At 42.3% G+C, this 27,060-nt stretch overlaps 1 protein-coding gene and 1 long non-coding RNA gene across 2 annotated transcripts in view; one reads left to right on the top strand and one right to left on the bottom strand.

Moving 5' to 3' along the window:
• LOC121006072 (zinc finger protein 287-like) overlaps nt 1-27,060 on the bottom strand; it is a 519,245-nt gene that overhangs the window by 329,768 nt on the left and 162,417 nt on the right. The window lies entirely within an intron of this gene.
• Nucleotides 1,653-13,982, top strand: LOC121006093. The gene is made up of 3 exons (XR_005780018.1): nt 1,653-1,735; nt 11,256-11,406; nt 13,921-13,982. It is a non-coding gene; the product is annotated as an uncharacterized LOC121006093 (long non-coding RNA).

The raw sequence follows: 27,060 nt of genomic DNA, 5'->3' as shown, positions 1-27,060 counted from the left end.
GTTTATGACCACATATAGCATTACCATATTCAGGAGAAAATGGGTAAAAATTGTGGAGTGCATTTTCTCAATTTTTCTCCATTTATCTCCATTTTGTTGTAATTTTCACAGCCAAGTGTTTCTAAACTAAATGAAACGCTAGTTGGGTCGAAGAACTCAGGACATCCCTTGAAAAAATCCTTTGGAGGTGTTGTTTCCAAAATGGAAATGTGTCTTCAAATGTGACATAGCGCCCAAAAACGATTCCAGCAACATCTGCCCTCCAAAAACCATATGGTGCCCTTTACCATTCTGAGCCCTGTGATGCGCCCATGCAGACAACATATCGGTCTAAACTGCAGGATCAGGATAATCAATATCAAAGTTTGTTTTGCTGTGTTACATGAAAAAAAAAAAATAAAAAATTGAAAATCTGTAAAATAATTTCACCTCAACCTTTCTTCCTGTGGAAGGGTTGGACAAAATTTGTACAATAATTTTTAAATAACTTGAGGACTGTAATTTCTAAAATGGTCATTTATGGGTCGTTTCTATTATGTAAGTCACTTCAAACTGAATTGGTCTTAAAAAAGTGAGTTTTAAATTTATTTTTTTAAATATTAAAATTTGCTTCTAAAATGTTAAACCTTCGAATGTCCTAAAATAATTAAATTACATTTGCAAAAGGATGCCAACATAAAGTAGACATATGATGAATGTTAATAATTACTTTGAGGTATCACTGTCTATAGCTACATGCACACGACCATATGTGTTTTGCGGTCCGCAAATGACATCCGTATGCCATCCTTTTTTTTTTTGTGGATCCATTGTAACAATGCCGAAAACGGACAAGAATAGGACATGTTCTACGTTACCCGACATACTGATGCGGACAGCACACGGTGTAAAAAAACGGAACGGACACGGAAACAAACAATGTTCGTGTGCATGTAGCCTTAGGGTACTTTCACTTTAGCGGCAAGGGACTCCGGCAGGCTGTTCCGGCGGGTGAACAGTCTGTCGGATCCGTCCTGCCGCCAGTTTACGTGTGCCCCGGACTGCCGCTCCGTCCCCATTGACTATAATAGGGGCGGGGGCGGAGTTCCGGCGGCGTCACGGCGAGAGGCAGCCGGACTAAAAGTGTGAAACTAGCCTTAAAAGCAGAAAAATTTAAAACATAGCTATTATTCAGCCGAGGTCTGATTGGGGTCTTATTAGGGCTTTGAGCTGAGGTCTTATTAACATTGGCGGGTCTTATTTTTCTCCTCTAAAACCTAGGTGTGTCTTATAGGGCGAAAAATTTGGTAAAAGCATTCCACAGTTATTACCACATAAAGGGAGGAGGAGTTTTCACAGCACACACATTGCTAGGAGGTGGGTCTGATCACTGTGACAAGCACATGCCATATCGTCTCCTCCTGTAAAACTATACATCTTCTGATTGTTGTCTTCTCCCATAAGAGTCAGTAAATCTGTTGCAGCAAGCTCCCTCCATCCTACACTAAACAGTTACTTCTTCTCCCTGATCAATCATGGCCGCCCCATACTTTTACATGACGTCATATAAAGCATCCCGGTTACCCAGGTAACCACCAGACCGGTGAGCAGTGCGCAGTGCGCTCCTTGTGTGGTCCCTCACGCATGCGTATTGTTATCCTCTGCGTCTTTCGGGATGTTCTTTTCTCCCCGGTGGCGGGGAGAGCAGGGAGGTGTTAGTGGAGACCGGGAGCAGATCCTGGCTGCAGACAAGCAGGTATGTGCGGGTGTGGAGGCCGCCCGAATCTGCATAGGTCTGAGCAGAGGCCCGCGGACCCGTCATACAATAGGAGCAGTGATGTGCGGGGCCTACACCTCTCTAATATACCTGGATGTAGAGCCCGCAGCTCAGTGTGCGGGGCGCGCAGGGCATGCTGGGAAAAGCTCGCGTTCACTTCATGTCCAAGGTCTTGTTTTTGTTTACTTTCTCATTTTTCTTCATTTTATATATTTTTTAAACTTATTTTTTAATATCTGTTTTTAATTGCATTGGTATTGTATATTTTATTTATTTTGTACCTCATTGATAAAATGTGTTGGCATCTCTACATTATTGGCATGAGAAGGCTGCCGCTCGGCCACACACCGTACTTACACCTAATAGTTCTGTACCACGGAGGACGCTCATTATCTACCTGGAAATTTCCTCAATAAAGGAGGCCGGCCATTACCCAGGTCATCACGGAAATATTACAACCACCATTTATTTTTCTTTAGTCTTTATACTGAGCATTTTTCTTTCTTCATATTTTTTTTATAGAAATAATTTGTAGGTATATGTAATAAAAGGCCTTATGCACACGACCGTATGTGTTTTGCGGTCTGCAAAATACGGATACTGGACGCGTGCATCCTGTACTTTTCTCAACCCCCCATTGTAGAAATGCCTCTTTGTGGCTGCAAAACAGAGCAGAGAAGGCTAGGACGTGTTCTATAATTTTCATGTGACCTCCGCGTGCTATTTGCATTTTTTGCGGCCCCACAGAAATGAATGTGTATCGGACTTTGGCGTGTGCATGAGGCCTAAAGAGAAGCTGTGATCTCTGAGCAGTGACTGGTCTGAATGGTTATGAGTGGTGATGAGCGAACCTGTGTTTTCAGGTTATCTAAGAATTCCCTTATGGATTCCGCTACCACTGACCATAATTTGTGGAATCCATAACGGAATTCTAAGATAACCCAAACCTTGTACGCCGAACTTGAAAACACAAGTTTGCTCATCAGTACATATGAGCTAATATTCAGTGGTTTCTGAGAACCTCCTGAATATTTCTCCTGAGTCACATTTCTAGAATATGCATGGTATCTTGTGGATTTTGTTGGGGATTCTGAAGCACATGCCCCAGATGTCACCATTTGTGTTGCAGAAGGTGAAATCTGCGCTGAAAATCCGCACAGTTATCACTCCAAATTTTCGCAACATGTACATGAAATTTTGAAAATATCATCTATTTAGCTGGTAGTGTAATATGCTGTGGATTTCCACATAAAATTCACGCATAAAAGCATCATAGGGCTTGCTCGGTCCAGGAAACATGGTCCATGGTGCTTCTCCCGGACCGACCACCTGACCCAAACTGACTGCCTCATAGTGTTTTATGATAGCTCCTATCTGATCTGTCTTCAGAGAACTTACTGTATGATAAAACTCTATGATGCAGTCAGTTCGGGTCAGGGGAGCTGCAGTCGGTTTCGAAGAAAGTATACACATGGATCGTGTTTCCTGGACCGAGAGCAGTTGTGTGAATTGGCCCTTATTTATGAGCTCTTGCTTTCCTTGTCCTACTTTTGTTAATTGGCAGTCTAGGTGCCCCTGTGCGCGCGCTGCTCCAGCCCTAGAGTGCCCCCTGCTCCAGCCCGAGAGCGCCCCACCGCGCGCACGCTGCTCCAGCCCGAGAGCGCCCCCCGCGCGCACTGCTCCAGCCTGAGAGCGCACCCCCTCGCGCGCGATGCTCCAGCCCGAGAGTGCCCCGCGCGTGCTGCTCCAGCCCGAGAGCGCCCCCCCCCGCGCGCTGCTCCAGCTAATGGAAACAGGAAGAGCAGTGCTGGACTTAGGAAAGAGTCATAGTCAGGAAGGCAGGACTGGGACCTGTGAAACCTAGAAGCAACCTTAGGAAGGAATGCAAGGTCAGGACGGATGATAACCCTATCGTCCAAAATGCTAGTATAGGGAGGATTAATAGAAATGCACTGAAGCTCACTAATCCTACGTGCTGACGTTAGAGCTACTAGGAGGCATAGCTTAAATGATAAATGCCTAATAGAAATTTCTTCAGTGGGTTCAAAGGGCGGTTTCGTTAAGGCCTTCAGAACCAAATTTAGATCCCAAGGAGCTACACTGGGAGAAATATTCAGAGAAAATCTGGAAATTGATCTAAAAAAATCTACAAACCTATGGATTGGAAGACACATTTTTGTTAAACAGGGCAGAGAGAGCTGAAACCTGGACCTTCAAACTGCTAGGAGACAAACCTATCTGCAATCCTCTTTGAAGACATTCTAAAATCTGGCAAACTGGAGCTTGGGAAGGGATGCATCTAAAATCTAGACCAGCAAAACTTAAGAACTTCTTTCATACTCTGGCATAGATAGACCGTAACCCTTTTCCTACACTTTAAAAGAGTGTTGTCTAAATCTGAAGAAAACCCCCTATTGATCAGCAGATTGAGGTTCCCTATCTGTGGATGAAACACCGGGCCCTGAGATAGAAGGTCGTGGACTTCTGGAAGAACCCAAGGGTCCGTCACAGACATCCTCCTTAACCACGTGAACCACGTCATTCTGGGCCAAAACGGAGCTATTAGGATTACTCTTGCTTGATCTTCCCTTATCTTCTGCAGAACCCTGGGGATTAAGGGAAAAGGAGGGAAGGCATAAGCTAGAGGGAAGTCTCATCTGTGGAGAAAAGCATCCAGACCACAGGGGGATCCCTCTGGAGACAGGGAAAAGAACCTCTCCACTTTTTGTTCTGGCTTAAAGCAAAAAGATCTATCGAGGGGAGACCCCAGCTGTTTGTAATCATCCTGAAAATCTTCTGGCTCAAATTCCACTCCCCCTGAGAAATCAAACGATGGTCAGATAATCTGCCTGGATATTTTCTGTCCCTTTGATGTGAACCGCAGAAATGAATTTGCAATTTTGTTCCGCTAATCAGAGAATTTCGCCCGCCATTAACATCAGACTCCTGCTTCTGGTACCTGTCTGTTTAAGTAAGAGACTACAGTCTTGTTGTCCGACATAACTCTGAGATGCCTGTCTGACACTAACGGGAGAACTTCCAACATTGCGAATTTCACCGCCATTAGCTCTTTCATATTCGAGGAGGCTGACTTTAGGCTCCCCATCCATAAACCCTGCACGGATTGATTCAGAATATGAGCCCTCCAACCCCAGGGGCTTGCGTCTGTTGTTAAGTATGGGAGATCTTACTTCCTCCAAGGAGCCCCTGAATCAGATTGTCCCTTATCAGCCACCATCTCAGATTTTCTAAAGTTCGAACTGAAATTACTATGCTATTGTCTAAGAGTTCTTTTCCCCCTTTCCAAGCTGTCAGTAAGTCCCACTGCAGATCCCTGGAAAGGCTCCATACAACAGCGGGAATACAAGACGTTAGACTTCCCAGAATCGACATACCTTTTCTCAGGGATTTCTTTGGGTTCTTGGTTAAGTCCCGAATCCTTTCTTTTAACTTCCCAATCTTCTCCTCCGTCAGAAAGCACTTCTGAACTCTTGAATCCAGGAGTAATCCCAAGAACTGCTGACTCTGGGAGGGTTATGGTCTTGATCTCTCCCTGTTCAGGATCCATCCCATCTTTTCTAGGATCTGTGAGACCACTTCTACTGCTTTCTTGCAGGATTCTCTGGTTTCTGCTACTATCAAAAAATCGTCTAGATAGGGGATAAAGAGAATGCCCCTCTCTCTGATGTGAGCCCCCATTTCTGATATCACCTTCGTGAACACCCTCTGTGCCATTGAAAGTCAAATTTGCCGCTACTCTGAGAAACTTTTGAAAGTCCCCATGAATAGGGAGATAAAAATAGGCATCTTTCAAGTCCAGCACTGCAATGAAGCAATTGGGAAATAGTAGATTAATGGCTGATCTTATAGTCTCCATTCTGAACTTTTTTTTAGAGCAAGAACCTGTTTAGCTTTTTTAAATTTATTATTGTTCTGAATGAAGCAAAAACCTTCTCCCTCCTGTCCCTCTGGAACCGGTATCAGAACATTTTTGTTTAATAATTCCAGAACCTCTCGTTCCATAGAGTCGCTTCTTCCTCTCTCTGGAGGAGGATAACGAAACTCTAGTTTTAACCCCTCGCCTATTGTATCTAGAATCCAAGAACTGTTGAAAATCTGTTTCCATGCAGGTAGAAAATTTGCCAATCTTCCTCCTACATGGCATCTGGCGTCATTGTTGATCTGGCTTTTTCTTCTCTCCCAAGGACTGACTGAAGAAAAAACCTCTTCCGCCCCTCTTTTGAGGTCTAAACTTAAACTCTGTCGTTTTTATCCCCCTCTCTACCTCGAAAGGGGCGAAAGGCACGGTCAGATCTCTCCCTGGCAGCAAAGGATTCAGCAGGGTATTTTCTCTTCTTATTTGCGGCCTTCTCTAAAGCTTGTCTAACGCAGGACCGAAAATATATTCTCCCTTGCATGGAAGAGCACATAATTGCTTTTTAGAAAGCAAGTCTCCGCTCCAGCCTTTTAGCTGTAAAGCCCCCACACGCAGAGTTAGCCAGTGCAGAAGATCTAGCTGCCAGCCTAATAGAGTATGCTGAAGCATCCGCTAAGAAGTCAGCTGCTTTTTTAATAGTGGACAGCCCTGCCAAAATCTCCTCCCTAGGGCATTTGTTTTTAATCTGATCCTCTAACTCAGAAAAAAATCACAGCTAAAAAGACAATATCCCGTCAGAGGGAGTAATGATCACAGGTGGTGTGTATGTATAATTATTAAGTCACAGGGTACCTCCTGTTGTAAAACGTAGCCTTTAATATTAATTACATTTAAAATAACAAACTCCCACAGACAAACAAAACATAGAAATGAAAAGAAATAAAGAGACAACACATCAGGGGTACATACTAAATATGCTCTGTGGCAATACTCCTATTCCTCAGTTGTGATTTGAGAATATAAAGGTATAGGCAAGGTAGTCTCTTGTGATATTGGGCCTATCCATAGATATGGCCCTCTACTATTTAATCCCTGCCTGAAAAACGGAATAGCTGCCCCGATAGGGGCGATCCCGTGTTCTGGAACCTCCTGATATGCCCTAGGCTGACCCTATTGTACTGTTATAGGCAGAGCCGTGTTGGATGCCCATTAATAAGTGGCCTAGTCTAGGTACAAAAAATAAAATAAAAATTGTCATACAAAGAGCTATTGCTCTTTGTATGACAATTTTTATTTTATTTTTTGTACCTAGACTAGGCCACTTATTAATGGGCATCCACGGCTGTGGATACCCTAGATGATGATAAGCAATCGCTCTTAGTGTGTCGTCTTCTCGATACCCAAAATGCACTATGTATGGTTATCTATGTATATACCAAGACACATGCAGATATCTATGTATATATTCAAATGCCAAAACACATTTACTGGTATAAATATGATTTTTTATATATATTTTCTCATAGAAAGCGCCTGGAATTGCTGCCCTAGAGCAGCGGCATCCACCTAGGCACCTTAATACCAACGCGTTTCACCCACATCAATGACCTGGGCTCTTCATGGGACACTTAATTCAGTGTCGTACTAGGCATCAACACTTCAGTAAAGATGGCAAAATTGTCAAGAGCCATCAATCTTAATGACAATGCATCAGACATTCATGGTAGATAACCCTTTAGATATGATATACTTGAATAGCTCGTCCTGTCGGACATGAGAACCACAGGACACGCCTACACAAACATTCCCAGTGGAGATAATACGCACGGAGCGGAGACCCATTAGGGTAGAGATACTCTAAGAATTCCACACCATGTTCAGATAAATAATCCTGATGATATACCACTAGACAGCCAAATAGGGATGGTCACATACACTCACCTAAAGAATTATTAGGAAGACCTGTTCTATTTCTCATTAATGCAATTATCTAGTCAACCAATCACATTTGCTTCAATGCATTTAGGGGGGGTGGTCCTGGTCAAGACAATCTCCTGAACTCCAAACTGAATGTCAGAATGGGAAAGACAGGTGATTTAAGCAATTTTGAGCGTGGCATGGTTGTTGGTGCCAGATGGGCCGGTCTGAGTATTTCACAATCTGCTCAGTTACTGGGATTTTCACGCACAACCATTTCTAGGATTTACAAAGAATGGTGTGAAAAGGGAAAAACATCCAGTATGCGGCAGTCTTGTGGGCAAAAATGCCTTGTGGATGCTAGAGGTCAGAGGAGAATGGGCCGACTGATTCAAGCTGATAGAAGAGCAACGTTGACTGAAATAACCACTCGTTACAACCGAGGTATGCAGCAAAGCATATGTGAAGCCACAACACGCACAACCTTAAGGCGGATGGGCTACAACAGCAGAAGACCCCACCGGGTACCACTCATCTCCACTACAAATAGGAAAAAGAGGCTACAATTTGCACAAGCTCACCAAAATTGGACTGTTGAAGACTGGAAAAATGTTGCCTGGTCTGATGAGTCTCGATTTCTGTTGAGACATTCAAATGGTAGAGTCCGAATTTGGCGTAAACAGAATGAGAACATGTATCCATCCTCTGATGGCTACTTCCAGCAGGATAATGCACCATGTCACAAAGCTCGAATCATTTCAAATTGGTTTCTTGAACATGACAATGAGTTCACTGTACTAAAATGGCCCCCACAGTCACCAGATCTCAACCCAATAGAGCATCTTTGGGATGTGGTGGAACGGGAGCTTCGTGCCCTGGATGAGCATCCCTCAAATCTCCATCAACTGCAAGATGCTATCCTATCAATATGGGCCAACATTTCTAAAGAATGCTATCAGCACCTTGTTGAATCAATGCCACGTAGAATTAAGGCAGTTCTGAAGGCAAAAGGGGGTCTAACACCGTATTAGTATGGTGTTCCTAATAATTCTTTAGGTGAGTGTATAATCGATAGTGTGTGCCATCTCATGCAAGTTAGATAATGTTACTTGCGTGCCCAGACTAGGAATGGATGGTCCCATGCAGTCACTGGGATTTACAGCATGCCCCCGGTGGTCCAGTTTGGCCCATGAGCAATATGTGCCGGCGCCAGATGATTAAAGCACGGGCCGTACAGGTGGACGCAATTGAGGGTCTAAAGGAAGAAGTAGAAGCATCCCAGGCACCTTTTCATAAACCCATCTGCTTTTTTATCTAACGGGTCCCTAAGAAAACCCATGTCTTCAAAGGGAAGACACTATCTCTTAGTTACCTTAGAAATTGCTACATCAATTTTCATTTCTGAAAAGGGCTATTTTCTTTTAATATTTTTTGAAATATACACTCTTTTGTTGGGCCTATTCCATTCCCCTTTAATCAAAGATGCTACATTCTTATGGAACGGAAAACATCTTCGATGCTTAATTTCAAGACCCCCATACATCATATCCTGAATTGACTTGGTTCCCTGGAATCTTCTATACCCATGGTCGATTTTACTGCTTTCAGTAGACGCTCAACATCCTCTACCGGAAAAAGGGGTCTTCCTATTTCCTTTTAATCTTCCCCCCAAAGAATAAGATGAAGCCTCAGAATAGGGGTTCTGACTCCTGTTCTGAGTCAGAAGAGCATATAATATCTAACGGTTGAGCCCGTTTAAACTTCTGTTACCTTTGCGACTTCTTTGCGGCCAGTGAAGAACCAACTTCAGACCTAACCAAGGACTGTAGATTTTTATAAAACGATGGTGACTCCAAGGCTACAGTTCTGTCAATACAGCCCTGACATAGTTTCTTTGAATACTCAGAAGACAAAGAGGATCTGCATATAGCACACTCCTTATTTCTCCTCTTGGCCAATGCCTTTTTAGGCTTTCCCTGTAATATATATATATATATACCATTAGCATAGAATATTTTAATAAATATGGCGAGTGGCCGCTAACCCCCCTTAGTAAGTACCAGTGCTAGAGCGGCAGGAGGATTGTCAGGAGTATCTTTCCTTTCTTCCTCCATTGTGGATTGCCTGGAGGTTCAACGCTCCTAAAGAGGGTTTTTGTCAGGGAACCCACCAGGAGACGCTCACATGCGGTCTGTATTCCCGCTAGACCTGCTGGCAGCTCACTTCCGGGTTGCACACACTATATGTGCCTCCCCTGACGTCATCAGTGGTCGCGTCTTTCTTCTGGCGCGCCATGCGTTTCAAGCCTCTGACGTACTCCACTTCCTGTTACGCTGCTCCGGCTTCCGAAAGTGTCTGCTCCTCCCCTGGGCCAAAATTAATTGCCTATGGTTCGCAACAACGCCACCAAGCAAGCTGCCCCCAAGCGCTCCAGAGCCCTCAAACCGGCTACCGCGCCTCTGCTGACCCCCAGCACATCAACGAATGCTGCCCACAGTGGAATGACAGGTAAGGAAGGCACCCAAGGGAGAAGCCCCACGATACTCCAGGCTTCCCTCCAGAGACAGGAAACCATACTGAAGTGGGAGGGGAGCCTCCGCCTTTTTGTACTTCAGGTTTCCTGTCTATGGGGGCGGAGCCTCTCTCTCTTGTGGTGCTGTCATGGATGAGGGGAAAATTAGAAAGTACTGAGCAGACCAGCAGCAAATAAATAGATAAGATATTGAAGCTGCCACAATCAATGCAGAGTACCCCTTCCCCTCCACACACACTCACCCATTGGGAAAGAGGTGGTGCAAGATTTACTAAAGACGTTACATAAGCTTAAAAAAGACTCCGGTCCATCAAGTTCAACCTTTATTGGTGAATTTACAGCATTAATTATTAGATTTATAGGATCCACCAATGCAGTTTGCTGTTAGATAACCATCTGGCCATTTTTTGTAGTATTTGGGGGTAGGGTATTTCATAGTTTGACTGCTCTAACTGTAAAGAATCCTTTCCTGTATTTATGTCTAAACATTGAGCTCTAAAGTAGCAAAGGCAGAGCATCCCCATAAATAGATCGTCCATTTACAAAAGGAAAACCTGAGCAGTGGGATCGGGTCTTTACAGTAGTGACACAAAGGAAAAGGCCTTCTTCAATGAGCTCTGATTTGGTAAAAGAAGACATGTATAAAGAATTTAATGAAATGTATAATAAAGCATATAAATACCTGAGCTTGAATTCAAATGGGTGTAATAAAGTGACCATTGACTGTAGACATGTGTGATATTAAAAGATAGTTTGGTTTTGTACTTTGGATCGGGGTTTCCTGTAGACCCAATGTACATCACTTCTGCAAAATCCACTTTTCGGAGCATCTTTTGTGACCAAAGTGAGTATCAGGTCTTGGGAGCACGCTTCCTATCTGCTGAGAGCTAACCCTTCTTTTGATACCAGAGAACTTGTTTTACGGTGGACCTAATAAGTGCACGATTTTTGGAGGACATGAAAATGTAAACATACAATAACGAAAAGGTCCTCCAAGGTGACATCTCATTCAATGGAAGTTAGTGAGTGTGCAGCCAATCGCATGGTTGTTTCCAGTCTTCTGACATTCTGTGCCGGGAACAGTTCTTAAATGCCGGTTTAATAGGCTTTTTGTTGTCTGTTTAGATATATTGCGCACACGAAGATATAAAATAAAACTTTTCCTTTCACAGCAAAATGGCCGAAGGTGAAGAGCAACCACAGTGACAGTGAGAATATATCTTGGTAATTTAATATTCACACATAGTGAAGTTGGAAACCATGGATGATGCAGTGGAGAAGTTGGTAAACTACACCTGCAATGCATATCATCTGAATGGAGAGGTACGTGAGAATCATTCAACTAAGGGTTGCTATTTGAAAATACAAAGCACAGCATTAACGTTTTAGAAAAATGGTATATACAAGTCAAAATTTCTAGCAAACAAAAAAGCATCATACACTACTGACTGATGGAGCCACGCTAACTACCGTATATCTTTAGGAGAAACTTTTAATGGTGATACTGTAGATATTGCTAAATCCAGTCGTAATACCTTGGTTACATTTGGTTAAATTGACATTTTGTGACCCAGTGGTACATCCAGGCCTATCCCACTTTTCAAATAGTTGTTTTAGGCTTGTTATGGAGTATATAAAGTATGGCTTGGAAAGAAAGAGGCTGGATACCCAAGTGTTCTGGATGCAAGTTTGGCACATTAAGCAAAAATGAATGGTAGAAGTCTTCCTAATATACTTAAAGGGGTTGTCTGATGGATAAAAAAAAAAAATACCATGCTTTAGTCAAGTACTGACTCCAGCTTCCTTCAGATCTATTTCTAGCTCAATTTTTAGCTATTTTACCTCCTGCTCTTCTTTCTCCCTCCACTGCCAGAATGCCATAAACTTCCACTTTAATGCAATTTTACGCACTTTTCTAAACTAGCTTACCCATAATCCGCTAACTGCCTTTGTAGCTCCTCCCCTCTTTGTCGGTTGTCGTGTTCACGTTTTCTTACCGCCGATATGCCCTCTTCCTGCCCATATCCCGTCCTTTGTAATGTAGCGGAGCTGCTCTTATGCAATTAGGTCCTTGTCACATGACCTAATTGCAAGTGAACCGTTAGGGCCAATCGGCTTTTACTTCAGGAATTTGCGAAGCACTTTTCTGCTGATCACGTCAACTGATTTGTGTTAGTCATGTGATCAGAGGTATGCAGGCCCATACTGCGCTGTGAGAAAAAGGGTGCTTTTTTTTATTGAGTAAGGAAAGGAAGCCACACCCCCTGATGCCACATGGTTGATGATTCGTCATCTCGGCAGGGAGGGGGAGTAAAGCAGAGGAGCGGTATGGAGGAGACGGCATGGTGAAGAGCGGGATAGAACTACAAGACTTCCTGGGCCTGGTAAGTAGGAGATAAAGTGCAGAAAGCATTGGAGGAACATTAGACTTTCCTAGGATGAAATGCTATACAATGCCATTGTTGGATGTAAGTAACAGGTTTTATTTCCCCCTGGAATACCCCTTTAAATGAGGAACAAAACACCCTGTTTGAGTTGAGTTGGTATGCCGATTATTTTCGGTGAATGCAGTCTCTCTGAAGCACTCCTACAAGAATCCTACTGAGTTACATGATGTAAGTCGTAGGTCAGGTATTCTGGCATCTTTATTCAGAGATAGGAGCTCTGTTTACTCCTCCACTGAACCACATGACCCACACTCTGACTTGCTGAATCTCACAGCATCTTATATGTGGACTGGAAGTCATTACCACTACTGAGACTCAGTTTGAGTGCCTCACGCGAATGAGTAGAGAAAGTAACTTCTGGTCCATACATAGGCTGCTTTAATTTTTGGCAAGTCTTGAGTGCCATTCATGTGGTTCAGCTGTGAACTGGAATAGAGCTCCTATCTGCTGAATAAAGCTTGACTCCTATTTCTTGAATAAGCAGACTGCCTGACTACTATTAACCATTTATTGATCATGAAACTTCTTTAAGTTGCTACTCATGGCACACTAGACATTTATTCCATGTAACTTCTTAGTGAGAACCTCCACTGGCAAGTGGTGTAGCTATGGGGGAGGGGGTGCAGAGGTATCAGCCAGGTCCTGGTTCCTACAGAGTCCCAAAGGCCCCCCTGCCATGTAAGAAGACAGCAGTGTTCTAAATGTCATATGGACCCTGGTACTGGTTACTCGTACTGCATTGGGGCTTAGCTTCTGTAGTCATACAGTATAGTTTTGAATCATGTAATTATTCTACTTAATGATCTTCTTAATTTTATGAGTTTTAACTCCTTAATGAGTACCAGAATCCAATTTCATTGATCCATGGAGCCTGTTTAAAATTAAATTTAAACTTCTTGTTTCATCATCATTTAAGCCTTTCATGATGTTGTGCTTTACTTTATGTACATTAATTTCACCGTGCCCTTTGAACTTCCCCATTATATAGAAGAAAATAATACCTGGAGGGCTGCAGGCTGTAAATTATAACTGCATTTGTAGAAAAGAAATTTCAAAATTAACTGGCTCTTGACCATTTTTATGCTGCGGCTGTGTCAGTGTTGGTACATCGGTGAAATTGTGATTTGGAGCAACATTTGAGAAATTAAACTGGAACTTAACCCAAGGTAAGTATAATTTTCTAGAACCATGGTAAAAAGTGGCTGCCCAAACTGTCCTCACTGTTTTACCGTGTCACTGAGTAAGTTTACCACCTGTGTAGTTCGTAGAAGTATACCATGACAGCCACATAGCAATTGACATAGTAGATGAACAGTGGTGGTGCTTCTCAATTAACTGGGAGAGTGTAACTGCGGTAAAAAAAATCTACATTAAAGACTTTATTTTTCAGGTTCGGTCTACATTTGATGAAGTTGCAATTTACTTCTCCAAGGAGGAGTGGGACTGCTTAAATGATGAAGAAAAAGACCTCTATAGGGAGGTGATGATGGAGAACTATCAGACCCTTCTATCTCTAGGTAAGACAATACTTTTCAAATCATCCAGTCTTGGTATAACCAACCAAGCTGTCTTCTGATTTTTTGGTGTTGTGTCAAATAGTTTGGTTTCACTCTTAATAAATGAAATAAACTGACATTCCCTCTTGTTGAGTGTTGTAGGACCTTTCATGAATGTTGTAGGACCTTCCATATTCAGTTCCTTCCCTTATACTGTCCGATAAGTTGTGTTCATCTAACATGTCAACCAGACTGTAAACAGATTTCTATTGTATTATTTTCAAGAACTTTACCTTCTCAGCAAGCCAACTTGTAGAAATGCAGTTTGCTGGCTTGCTATCTGGTTAATTAAACCTCACGGGAGTCTGCTTGGTGAGTAATTACTTCTTAATAGAAAATGAAGCCTTATACAGCAAGTATTGAAATTGGTGGACGTCTGCCAGTGGTCATCTGGAGTCATTGATGGACTGGCCGTTATTACATCCACATGCCATAATAGGGCTTATGGAAGTGTGTTGTTCAAAGAGACCAGTGGACAACATTACTCTGGGTTTCTTCTATCAACTATGAAACAGGAATACTTTATTTTTTCTTTACATTTTTAAATAAAGTGATTTAACCTCAAATCAGAGTAGGAGATGCAGCTCTAGGAGCCCTATATAAAGCCACCTGCTAATGATGAATTTGAAGCTGCTGCTTATAAGCTCTACAAATGCTTTGCTGTCCATCTGGATATATGTCTATATGTTCTTGCCTAGTAGAATTCAATGGCTTCACCCTTCCTCTATTACTAAGCCCTCAAATATGTCTGACTGTTTAACTCATCCTTCTTCAACTTTTTTTCCCAGGTTAAGGTGAAATAAAGTTTACATAAAAAAAATCTTACATTTTCATACAAGTTTAATTTTAAAAGAACAGTGGCCATCTGGTGTGACTAAGAAGGTGACATTTATGGTGAGGCTGGTGTGGTACTTGTCATGACAGAAATTCAATAAACACATATTCCATCATATCTTGTTTTTTTTTTTTTTTTTTCTTAAGTGTGATGTTATGTTTAAGTAATTAGAAATTACCAACTTTACCAAGTTACAAAATCTACAATGCCCATAAGAGATCAAGACCTGGAAATTCATTCAAATTTATTTATTTTTGATCCAAAGACTGTGTTCAAGTTTTTTATAATAATGATAATGTTATAAAGTCTTAAAATGCTATGGTAATATTACATGCTGTGCCAGTTCTAACCCACCCACAATCCAAATATTACCTTTTTTTAACCTATAAGAATGGGGAGAAACACAGCCACTACAGTACACTTCTAGGTACTTGTGGACAAAACCTCAACCTCTTTTTGTTTCGATTGGAAAGAATTTCTGCAACACTGCAGTTGTTGTGGCCATTGTGGGGGTTGCAGTGACCTGATTATGAGGTAGTGGGACGTGGTCCTACTATAATGGGTCTGAGTAGAGGTCTTCTCTTGCCTTTTTTGTTCTGATTGATTGAAGTTTACACACATTATATACAGGTGTACCAGGGAGGAAGCTTTTGTGCGAAGTACATTGTTTTCCTTATAGTGGTCACTAGATGACAACACTTTAAAGGCTTTGTCGTGTATTTATCAAAAAATTTGCAAACAGCAGGAAAGTGAATAAAAAAAAAAAAAAACACAACGAAATTTATTCACTTGTTCTATCCTCCTGCCTCTTCAATGGTCTCTTTATACTTCTCCTTAATTTCATTAGACACATTCATGTGACTACTGCAGCCAACCACTGGCCTCAGCAGTCAGGTGCCATCCATGCTAGCATCACCACTGAGGCCAATGATTGGCTACAGCAGTCATGTGAATGTATGTGACATCATTGCTAGTAAACAAAGTTGGCAGGGACCACCAAAGCCACAACAGACTGAGTGGGTGAGTATTGTTAATTTTTTTTTATCAATCCTTCTGGATCAAAACTGTCTTAGAGGCATTGCTGTTGAAGGAGATTTCCAGGCAAAAGAATTTAAATAATTCAGCTCTTGGCATGTCATGATGGAGCTACTTCTTGGATAGTTGCCAACAGTGCTGAATTTGCTCGGACTGTCCCTGATTTTCAATCCTGGCAAATTTGGGGTGTCTTGGGCCAAAACTGGGTGGGATTTACAGTACCCCACCCATGAAATGGGTGATCCTGATGGGTTTGGAGACAATCCTGGGGTGGGGCTTATATGCCTCAAATCTAGCAAGTACAGTATTGGTAAGTATGCATCTTGGCTCCATTTTTTTATTACTAGGCAGCAGCTGACCATGACTCCAGAGAAGCATTGGCATAAGCTATTTGGCAGACAGCACAAGAAATACTACAACTGTATTGCAACATACCACATGGTCCATGCCACTGCTGCTTGGCTGTCATATTATCATGGTCAGTAATGATTTCAGCTGTAGCCTAGAAAAGGAGAGCTGCAGATCTATATAATGGCAGTATTCAGATATCTAACTATTTGGAGGACATTAAGGCCTTTGTTTTATACACTGGTTTTAAACCATTGTTCCGTTAGTCTGTTATTAAATGGTAAACACCTCTTAATAATTGTGTCACCAGAACTGATTTCTAGACCAGCTAAGAGCTAGTGTAAATTTCAGGTATAATTTCACAACAGTTTTTTGTTGTAAATTATAGTAAATGTGTTGTCTAGGCCCCACACCACCCACTTAAAAAAAGCAAGTTCAGCAAAACTCAAGAAGTAGCAAATTTTTGTGCAAGTGGGGCACCAAAATATTAACCTTTTTGACACCAGAAAACTGGCGTAGACCAACCTCACATGTGCATTGAGCGTTAAAGGGATTCTGTCACCAGGTTTCACCCCTGTCAGCTAAACATATGCTGATGTTCAGGGCCTCATCACGATTCCTAATGTGGGCTTATAAATGTGATCTGTAGCCTTATTTTGCTAAAAAACAGCTTTTACTAACCTGTCACTCAAAGAAATAAGGTGCCCAAGGGGATGTCAAGCGATGCAAGGTGCCTGCCGCACCCACCGCCGTTCGTGCCCAGTGCCGCCTTTCCAGACTTCTGTGCCGCCTCCTAATCCTCTGTGCCGCCTCTCGCTCTCCCTCCCTCCCCCCTCCTCCTGCTGTAAGATCTCGCGCGTGCGCACAGGGCTCTGCCTGATGCGCCCGTGCGGACTTCTCCATTTGGCTTCTTACAGCGAAGTGCGCATGCGCCGGCACTTTGCTCAACCCCCTGTATGACCTGCACTCTGGCACCAGCCTCTCAGAGCCCTGTGCGCACGCGCGAGATCTTACAGCAGGGGGAGGGAGAGCGAGAGGCGGCACAGAGGATTAGGAGGCGGCGCAGAAGTCTGGAAAGGTGGCGCTGGGCACGAACGGCGGTGGGTGCGGCGGGCACCTTTCATCGCTTGACATCCCCTTGGGCACCTTATTTCTTTGAGTGACAGGTTAGTAAAAGCTGTTTTTTAGCAAAATAAGGCTACAGATCACATTTATAAGCCCACATTAGGAATCGTGATGAGGCCCTGAACATCAGCATATGTTTAGCTGACAGGGGTGAAACCTGGTGACAGAATCCCTTTAAGAGAGCAGAGAGATCCAGCAGGCTGTTCCTGGATAAAGGAAACCTAGCATCAGTTTGCACTAACAATAACTAATCTGTCTTTTTTTTGGGCACCAGTTATGATCAGTTTGCATCAAATTGTGTTATTCCTGTCAGAGAGCAGTTATTTTTGACAGTAGAAAAAGTCCTGCGTGCAGGACATTTTCCTCCCATCAAAAATGACTTTTCATTGACACAAACTGATGCCAGTTATAATACTTATGCTAAAAAAAAAAAAAAAGACGGATCCGTTTATTTTTCATTTTTCTGTTCTGATCAGAAGAACAGAAAGCTAAATGCAGAAGTGAACTCGCCCTTAGGGGTTTTTAAAAAGCTCTTTTTTTTGTCAAGTTTTATGCTTTCATAGGAACTTATAATTTTCTGCAACAGGTCTGCAAATTTCATTGGTTGCTAAAACAGTACATGTTTAGGGAGAAACGTGAGGTAGAAAGAAGCAAGAATACCAAAACCAACAGATTCTTTAAACGATGGACGCAATTTATTATTAGAGTCCTCACCCAGGAGGAAATAGTCACACTTATGTCGACTTTCATACACACAAATTGATATTATACAGAGGACGTAAAGGGCACACTAGGACCTTTGAAACAGAATATGGGGTGAGAGAGATTAGGGAAGGAACAGGAATGAATTTGAGTTATTATTGTGCTTGATTGATGTTATCACAGGTTTTACATAGTTAATACAGTTGAAAAGACCATCAAGTTCAACCAAGGGATAGGTGGGGACATGAATTCCAGAAGGAAATGAGACTCAGATTTCTACACATTTTCATAACCACTAATGTCATTTACTTTTAAGAATTTAAAACTATCCATTGTCCCTGTTGTGACCACGTCCAGAGGTAGTCTATTCTACAGATTTGTAGTTCTTACAGTAAAAAAGCTTTAACGCTTCTGGAGACTGAACTTTTTCTTCTCCAGTCGGAGGCAGTGCAAGGGCATTTTACATGGTACATCTTTTCACCATATCTTTTGTACGGCCCATTTATATATTTGTGTAGGTTAATCATGTGCCCCCCCTTGATTTATTAAGTCTTCTCAAGACTCAATAAATCTTTCTTCATAACTAAGACCCTCCATGCCCCTTATCAGTTTAGTTGCTCTTTTTGTACTCTTTCCAGTTCCAAAGCATTCTTTCTATGTACTGGTGCCCAGAACTGAACTGCATATTCCACATGAGGCCACAGCAACGCTTTGTAAAGTGATAGTATTACATCCCTGCCCCGCGAGTCCATGCCTCGTTTAATACATGACAATATCCTGTTAGTCTTAGAAGTAGCTGATTGACATTGAATGCTGTTATTTAATCTACCATCTACAATGACACCCAAATCCTTCTCTATAAGTGAATCTCACAGTATTACATAACCTAGGACATATAATGCACAGAGATTATTACTACCAAGATGCATAACTTTACATTTATCCACATTGAACCTTATTTGCCAAGTTGATGCCCAATCACTCAGAGTGTTCAAGTCAGCTTGTAGTTTATGGACATCTTCCATAGATTGTACAGTACTACATAGCTTAGTGTCATCTGCAAAAATAGAAATGGTGCTATTAATCCCATCCTCAATGTCATTAATAGATGCACTAAAACTTGCGGTACACCACTTATTACAAAATATACTTTCCAAGCCTATATACCTTATTTTACATATTAAACGTCAATGAGGGACAATATCAAATTCCTTTGCAAAATTCAAAATCAATTCTATCCTTGGTAAACCCATGCTGGTTATCACTGATGATATTATTTACAGTCATATACTCCTGTATATAGTCCCTTAAGAGTCCTTCAAACATTTTTCCCCACAATAGAAGTTAAGGTTACTAGTCTATAATTACCTGTGGAGGGCCTCAATCCCTTTTTGAATATGGGCACCACATTTGCCTTGTACCAGTCACTTGGCACTATACCAGTACCTAGAGAATCTTTAAAAATTTTAAAGAGGGGGCACATCAATGACAACTGAGCTCTTTAAGAACTCTTGGGTGTTATTCATCTGGACCCGGAGCCTTGTTCACATTTACCTTATTTAACAGCTTGGACCATATCTACAATTAGCCAGTTGAGTATATTACTGGATATACTGACAGCCCTGGTACCACTGATATTGGCTCCTTTCTCTTCTTTTGTATATACAGAGCTAAAAAAAAAACATTTAGTAACGCTGCCTTTTCCTTATCTTCAGTGACTATCCCCCTTTAACGTTATCTAGGGGACCTAACTGCTCAGACCTTGGTTTTTTAGCATTTATATATTAAAATAATTTTTGGGATTTGTTTTGCTCTCTTTTGCCACCTGCCTTTCTTTTGCATTTTTGCAGATTCTCTCTCCTTTTTACAGATATAATTAAGCCTTTTGTAAACTATTGACCCCTTAGATTTGCATTTTTAAATGCCCTTTTTTGTTATTTATTGCCCTTTTTACAGTAGCTGTTAGCCATGGGGGGTGAGCAGGGCCGGTGCAAGGATTTTTGCCAACACAAGCGGAGCTACATTTTGGGGGCCCCCCCCACTCGCAGCTCACCTGGCCCGGGTCCTGTCTGAAGAAGCTGGCTTCTCCTCTGTGTGGTCCTGGTATCTTCTCTCTGCTTCAGTCAATTGCTGGTTTGAGGACCGTATTTTTCGATGCGGTCCATAAGACAGTTTTAGAGGAGGATAATAAGAAAAAAATATTTTCCATTACACCTCAGGTTAGACAAGCAATCAGACCCCCAATGTTAATCAGACCTCAGCTCACAGCCCCAATCAGACCCCTAATGTTCATCAGACCTCAGATCAGCCACCCAATGTTAATCAGACCTCAGATCAGACCACCAATGCTTCAGATCAGCCCCCATGTCATCCATCAGCCCCCCATGTCAGCCATCATGCTCCCATGTCAAAAAAGACAATACAACAGCACTCTGCAAACCAGATAAAGTACAATAATGCCATAGTCACAAAAACATTCAAGTGCTAATGCTACGCTTATTTATAAAGTGAGATGCTTGGCAAATGCATTTTGTACAAAACCATTTGAGCCCGTCTGCCAAATATTAAGGCGATCTCTGTAAGACGGGAACCTAACACTAAATACTACCTGTTATGCGCCATAATGGCCGCCATAAAGTTCAGGAAGTGTTGATTCTACATACATGCTGGGTCCACTCTGCCTTTTACCATTTTTGGTGCCATAAAGGCCTCCATTACTTCCAGGGGATGCAGGTAGCATTAGCACTTTTAATGTTTTTTGTGACTATGGCATTATTGTACTTTATCTGGTTTGCAGAGTGCTGTTGCATTGTCTTTTTTCTCTATGTTTCTAGCCATGGCAGCGTGCACCTGCGCATTGGAATGTGCTGACTAACCCCCTTTTTTTTTGCAGATTTACAGCGCTGGAGGTGTGGCACTCCAGTCGAGTCGTGCACTCCTGATTAGCCTGTCTGCCCCATAGGCTGATTTTAATTAGTTTCAGTATAAAGCTGTGGCCTGCTCTCACTACATTCATTAGAAGGTGTCTGGCGCCAGGAGAGGTATGGAGTGGGCTTGGCATGCATGTTGGTACCTGCATCCCCTGGAAGTAATGGAGACCTTTATGTCACCAAAAATTTTAAAAAGCAGAGTGGACCCAGCATGCATGTGGAACCAACACTTCCTGAACTTTATGGCGGCCATTATGGCGCATAACAGGTAGTACAGCACAGCAGACAGCCGAGCGGAGGACCAGGAAGCGGTGAGTAAAGATCCTTCAACGCTTCCCGGTCCTCCGGAACTAATGAAGCGCCTCCAAAATGAAAGCGCTTCATTAGTATTCGCCCCATAAGACGCCACTTTGGGGGGGAAAAATGGGGCGAAAATACGTCTTATTATAACGCCGGGGGTGGGGGTTAATTTGAGCCATTTATACTTGTTACCTACAGGAATACATTTTGTCCTGTAATTACTCAATGTGGATTTAAAGCTCTCCCATTTATCCTCAGTATTATTATGTGACAGTATCTGCTCCCAGTATACGCCCTGAAATGCTGCCCTCAACCTGAGGAAATTGGCCTTTTTAAAATTCTGTGTCTTTGCTCTGCCTGACAGAGTTTGCTTCTTTTAGTTCAGGGGGAATATAATTATATTGTGATCACTATTACCTAGTGTTTCTCGAACAGTAACAAGCTCTGCATCATTAGAAATTACCAGATCCAACAGAGCATCGCCCCTAGTGGGATCTTCTACAAACTGGCCCATAATGTGGTCCTGCAGCAGGTTGAGGAATTTTCTCCCCTTTGCAGTTGAGGCAGAACCATTACCCCAGTCAGTGTCTAGGACTTTAAAATCTCCCATTATGACCACTGTACCAACCTGTGCAGCCCACTGTATTTGGTTATACAGTTGAGCTTCTATCTCCTCTGTGATGTTAGGAGGCCTATAGATTACACCAAGTATTATTTTTTTAAGTTTTAATATGCAATATTGCGTTCTATACACTGGAAAGTTGTATGATGATTACCTTTTTTTCATATTGATGGTGTGTTTGACAAACATAACTTGAATTGTTTTTTATTTGTTTCTGAATAAAAGTAAAAAAAAAAAAATGGTTCATACAGGCAAGATCACTTCTATCCTGAGACACTTCTATCCTGTATATATAGGGGCATGTATGCCTGAAGAATAAAAAATATAAAAAAAGTGTAAGATTAGACATGACTTTTTTCTTAACTTCAGTCTGGTCTATGGGCAGGGTCCTGTATTGCCACTTGGCCCCCTTTAAAAGCTATGGACACATTTGGGGGCATTTTTTTTTATTATTGCATTCTACTCATTTTGGGCTAAAATCATTATTTCAATTGGTCTTTATTATAAATGTTCAGCTGTTTTCTCTGTGAAGATTTCAGTTTCTATCTGTTCGGAGACACTGACTTTCTGTTTACTGTCAGACAGCAACTCTAAAGCCTCGGTCTGTACCCCAGACCTCTGAACTCCTGACAGCTCATAAATACTCATTATAGTACAATTCTTATCAAACTAAAATAATAATAATTTAAAAAGACCCTCCCCAAATGTGGCCATTGACTTTAAAGAGGTTATCCAAGAGTAATACTGACCTCCCAAAGCAGCTGACCTGCAGTGGAGTTCATACTTATCTGGCCCCCACCACTGGGTTAAGTGTCTGATGCTCCCGGGATGGTTCTTCCTCTCCCTGCCATGCTGAGAGCACCATCCGTTGACAGGGGGACAAGTGACCGCTGCCATCAATCACAGGCCGCAGCAGTGACCTGCTCCTCTTGCATCATGTCACCAGTTGTCAGGCAGGAAGAGTTGGCTCTGGAGCATTAGACACTGAACCCAGCTGCGGGTTGGCCACTCTTGGTGATTTGTCTTACTCTTGGATAACCCCTTTTAAGTCAGCCTATTGAATAAAGCAACCATGTTTCTGTAACATACAACTTCTTTAGGGTGGGTTTACACATAGTTTATAGTGTTTTTGTCTACTATTGCAGCTTTAGGGGCTTTTCTTGCACCTGTGGTTTTTGGTGTGTTTTTTTGGCAGCTCCAGATATTAGCTGTGGTTTTTTTTGTTTTTTTGTTGTTTTTTTTAGCTGGTGTTTTTTAGGTCTCTGGAGTTTGTTGAAAATTGCAGCACGTCAAAATAATTTTTTCATTTTTTTCCCTGACGTTTTGACATGTCATTCTCTTTAGGGAATAAAGAGGACCTTTTATCTGACAAAAAATTCTGAACTAAGTGTCATGATCTGTACAGCGGCGCCCAGGGATCTCACTGCACTTACTATTATCCCTGGACGCTGCTTCGTTCTCCTGCTATGCCCTCCGGTATCTTTGGTCACTTGGTTATAGTAGGCGGAGACTTAGGGGACTTGGTTATAGTAGGAGGAGACTGCCCTTGTTCTCCTGGGCGTCTTCTTCTCCCAGGCTGTAGCGCTGGCCAATCGCAGAGCTCACAGTCTGGGAGGTTTTTTCTCCCAGGCTGTGATCTCTGCGCTGCGATTGGCTAGCGCTACAGCCTAAGAGAAGAAGACGCCCAGGAGAACAAGGGCAGTCTCCTCCTACTATAACCAAGTGACCGAACATACCGGAGGACATAGCAGGAGAACGAAGCGGCGCCCAGGGATAATAGTAAGTGCAGTGAGATCCCTGGGCGCCGCTGTACAGATCATGACACTTAGTTCAGAATTTTTTGCCAGATGAAAGGTCCTCTTTAAGATTATTGTCAGCTTAACATTTTAATGCTTCACAGAATCACAGCTATGCCTGCACTGCTGTTAGAGACAGCCAAGCCACTCTTTTGAGAATGCAGAAATGGTTTAAACTTAATGGGAAAGAAGATGTAATGTTAACTGGTTCAAAGGAAATTAGGAAAAGGTTGCTGCTTTAGTTTTCCAAGAGACCTCTGAAATATACTGAATGAAATCTGAGTTTAGAAAACATGGTCAAATTTATTAATTTTGTCTAAAGTGTAGTTTAAACTTAGGCAGTCTAATGATGCACCAGATTTATCGCAATGCATTGGATTTTTCCGTTTTGCCCTATAAATATGTCTAAATTTTGTTATACTGTGGTATATTTTACAACGCACATTCTAAGGACAATCACATTAGTAAGTGTAAGTGTAAGTTATAATTTTAGAAAGAGCCAGGCATGGGGAGAAGTATCTGTTGGACTTCTTATTGTCCAACTCAGCTTAAGGGTCCATTCACACGGCAGCATTTTGTAATCCACATCTCTTCCGCAAATTTGCGGAACATAATGCGGACCCAATTATTTCAATGGCCCTGTTCCGTTATGCAGATCCGCCCAAAAAAATAGAGCTTGTCCTACTATTGTCTGCAAAATGCGGTCCATGGTCCCATTGTAGTCAATGGGTGTGCAAAAATGTGGATGACATGTGGAATGCATCAATATGTCATCCGCAATTGCGGATCCGTTTCCAGGAAAAATTTTTTTTTTTTTTTTAGTACCCTAGCAACATACAATGCCTGTCCAAAAAAAAAGTCACCACCTGGATTTAACTAAACAAATAGTTATGAGCCTCCTATTGGATAATTACTGCATGGGCGATTATCTTTCAGCTGGCAACAAGTTATTTAACCCCAACTAGTGCAATGAGTTGCTTCTCATTTCTTAAACAACCATGTCGAAAGACACATCTTGTGGTCGTGGAAAAGACGTTAGTCTGTTTGAGAAGGGTCAAATCATTGGCATGCATCAAGCAGAGAAAACATCTAAGAAGATTGCAGAAACTACAAAAATTGGGTTAAGAACTGTCCAACGCATTATTAAAAACTGGAAGGATAGTGGGGACCTATCGTATTCGAGGAAGAAATGTGGCGGGAAAAAATCCTGAATGATTGTGATCGGCGATCACTTAAACGTTTGGTGAAATAAAATCGAAGAAAAACAACAGTAGAACTTAGGGCTATGTTTAATAGTGAAAGTAAGAGCATTTCCACATGCACAATGCGAAGGGAACTCAAGGGATTGGGACTGAACAGCTGTGTAGCCGTAAGAAAACCATTAATCAGGGAGGCAAATCAGAAAAAAAGGCTTTAATTTGCTAGGGAGCATAGAGATTGGACTCTAGAGCAATGGAAGGTCATGTGGTCAGATGAGTCCAGATTTACCCTGTTCCAGAGTGATGGGCGCATCAGGGTAAGAAGAGAGGCAGAGGAACTGATGCACCCATCATGCCTAGTGCCTACTGTACAAGCCTGTGGGGGCAGTGCTATGATCTGGGGTTGCTGCAGTTGGTCAGGTCTAGGTTCAGCAACAGTAAATGCTCCAAGAAAGAGGTCAGCTGACTACCTGAACATACTGAATGACCAGGTTATTCCATCAGTGTATTTTTTCTTCCCTGATGGCACGGGCATATTCCAAGATGACAATGCCAGGATTCATCGGGCTCAAATTGTGAAAGAGTGGTTCAGGAAGCATGAGACATAATTTTCACACATGGATTGGCCACCACAGAGTCCAGACCTTAACCCCATTAAGAGTCTTTGGGATGTGCTGGAGAAGGCTTTGCGCAGCAGTCAGACTCTACCATCATCAATGCAAGATCTTGGTGAAAAATTAATGCAACACTGGATGGAAATAAATCTTGTGACATTGTAGAAGCTTATCGAAACAATGCCACAGCGAATGCGTGCCGTAATCAAAGCTAAAGGCGGTCCATCAAAATATTTTTGGTGGCGACTTTTTTTTTGGGACGGGCAGTGTATATTCCTCCTTCCGCTTTTTTTGCAGAATAATGGAACGGATGGGGATGTACAATTGGTAAAAACGGAAGGTTTTTGCGGAAACACGGATCCACAAAAAAAGGAATGGAAATCTGTAAAAGAAAAATACTGACGTGTGAATGGACCCTAAGGGTCCATTCACACTACTGTATTTTTGGCTCCGCATCCGTTCCGCAATTTTGCGGAACGGATGCAGACCCATTCATGTCAATGGGGCCGCAAAAGATTTGGACAGCACACCATGTGCTGTCCACATCTGTAGTTCTGTTGGCTCATCAGCTTTTCAAAACTGTTACCTTCTGTAACAGGGGCTACAAAAAAAAAAGGAAATCTAGAAATCTATAGTTTAGTATAATAACATCCCCAAAGAAAATAATAAATACATTGCTAAGAATCTATTAAAAAAATAGTATTTGCAATAATGTTCATTAAATGAGTTTTCTCCTTCTGAAAGGCCTTCATTGATTAATTAATTGATGAGGTGTCCTCGTATCGCTAAAATTGATCGGTCTTCATTGTTGCCTATATTGTTAACTATACCAGGTACTACAGCTCCATTCAGTTCTCTTTTTTTAAATGGCAGAGATTCCAGGGGCAGGCCTCCCCAGCAATCCGAAGAATAGGATACTCTGGTAAATAAAGGGGTTAGTGTGTAATGGCAATGCCCCCCTTGCATCTAGAGACTTATTTGCATACATTATACATTAACCAGTAGAGGACCCGCTCCATACAGACTTAAGGACCGATCCGTGGCAGGGGTCCGGCAGTCACTGAAACCGGACCCTTGCTGCATGCGCCGGCATCAGTGAAAACACATATGCCAACACATTAAACCTTGATGTGCTGCAGTCCGCTCTGACCGCAGCATGTGCGCTGTCCATGCAGGGATCGGAGCTGCCATCGGGTCCCCGCGCTGCTGTGACAGGGACCCGATGGCATGGAAGGCAGACCGATGCCTTACTTAGGCATGGTGGCTGCCTTCCGGGAGAGCCTGTGAGATCCAGCCCCCTGGATCTCACAGGCAAGCAGGATGTAAGTGTATTAAATTGGGAATACACTTACAGCCAATGCTTTGCAATACAGAAGTATTGTAAAGCATTGTAAAGGGGATCAGACCCCCAAAAGTTGAAGTCCCAGAAAAAAAAAGTGAAAAAGAAAGTTTTACAAAAAAAAGTAAA

This window comes from Bufo bufo, chromosome 6, assembly GCF_905171765.1.
Source record: "Bufo bufo chromosome 6, aBufBuf1.1, whole genome shotgun sequence".
NCBI classification, from domain to species: domain Eukaryota; kingdom Metazoa; phylum Chordata; class Amphibia; order Anura; family Bufonidae; genus Bufo; species Bufo bufo.
This window is presented reverse-complemented; position numbering and strand designations above follow the sequence as displayed.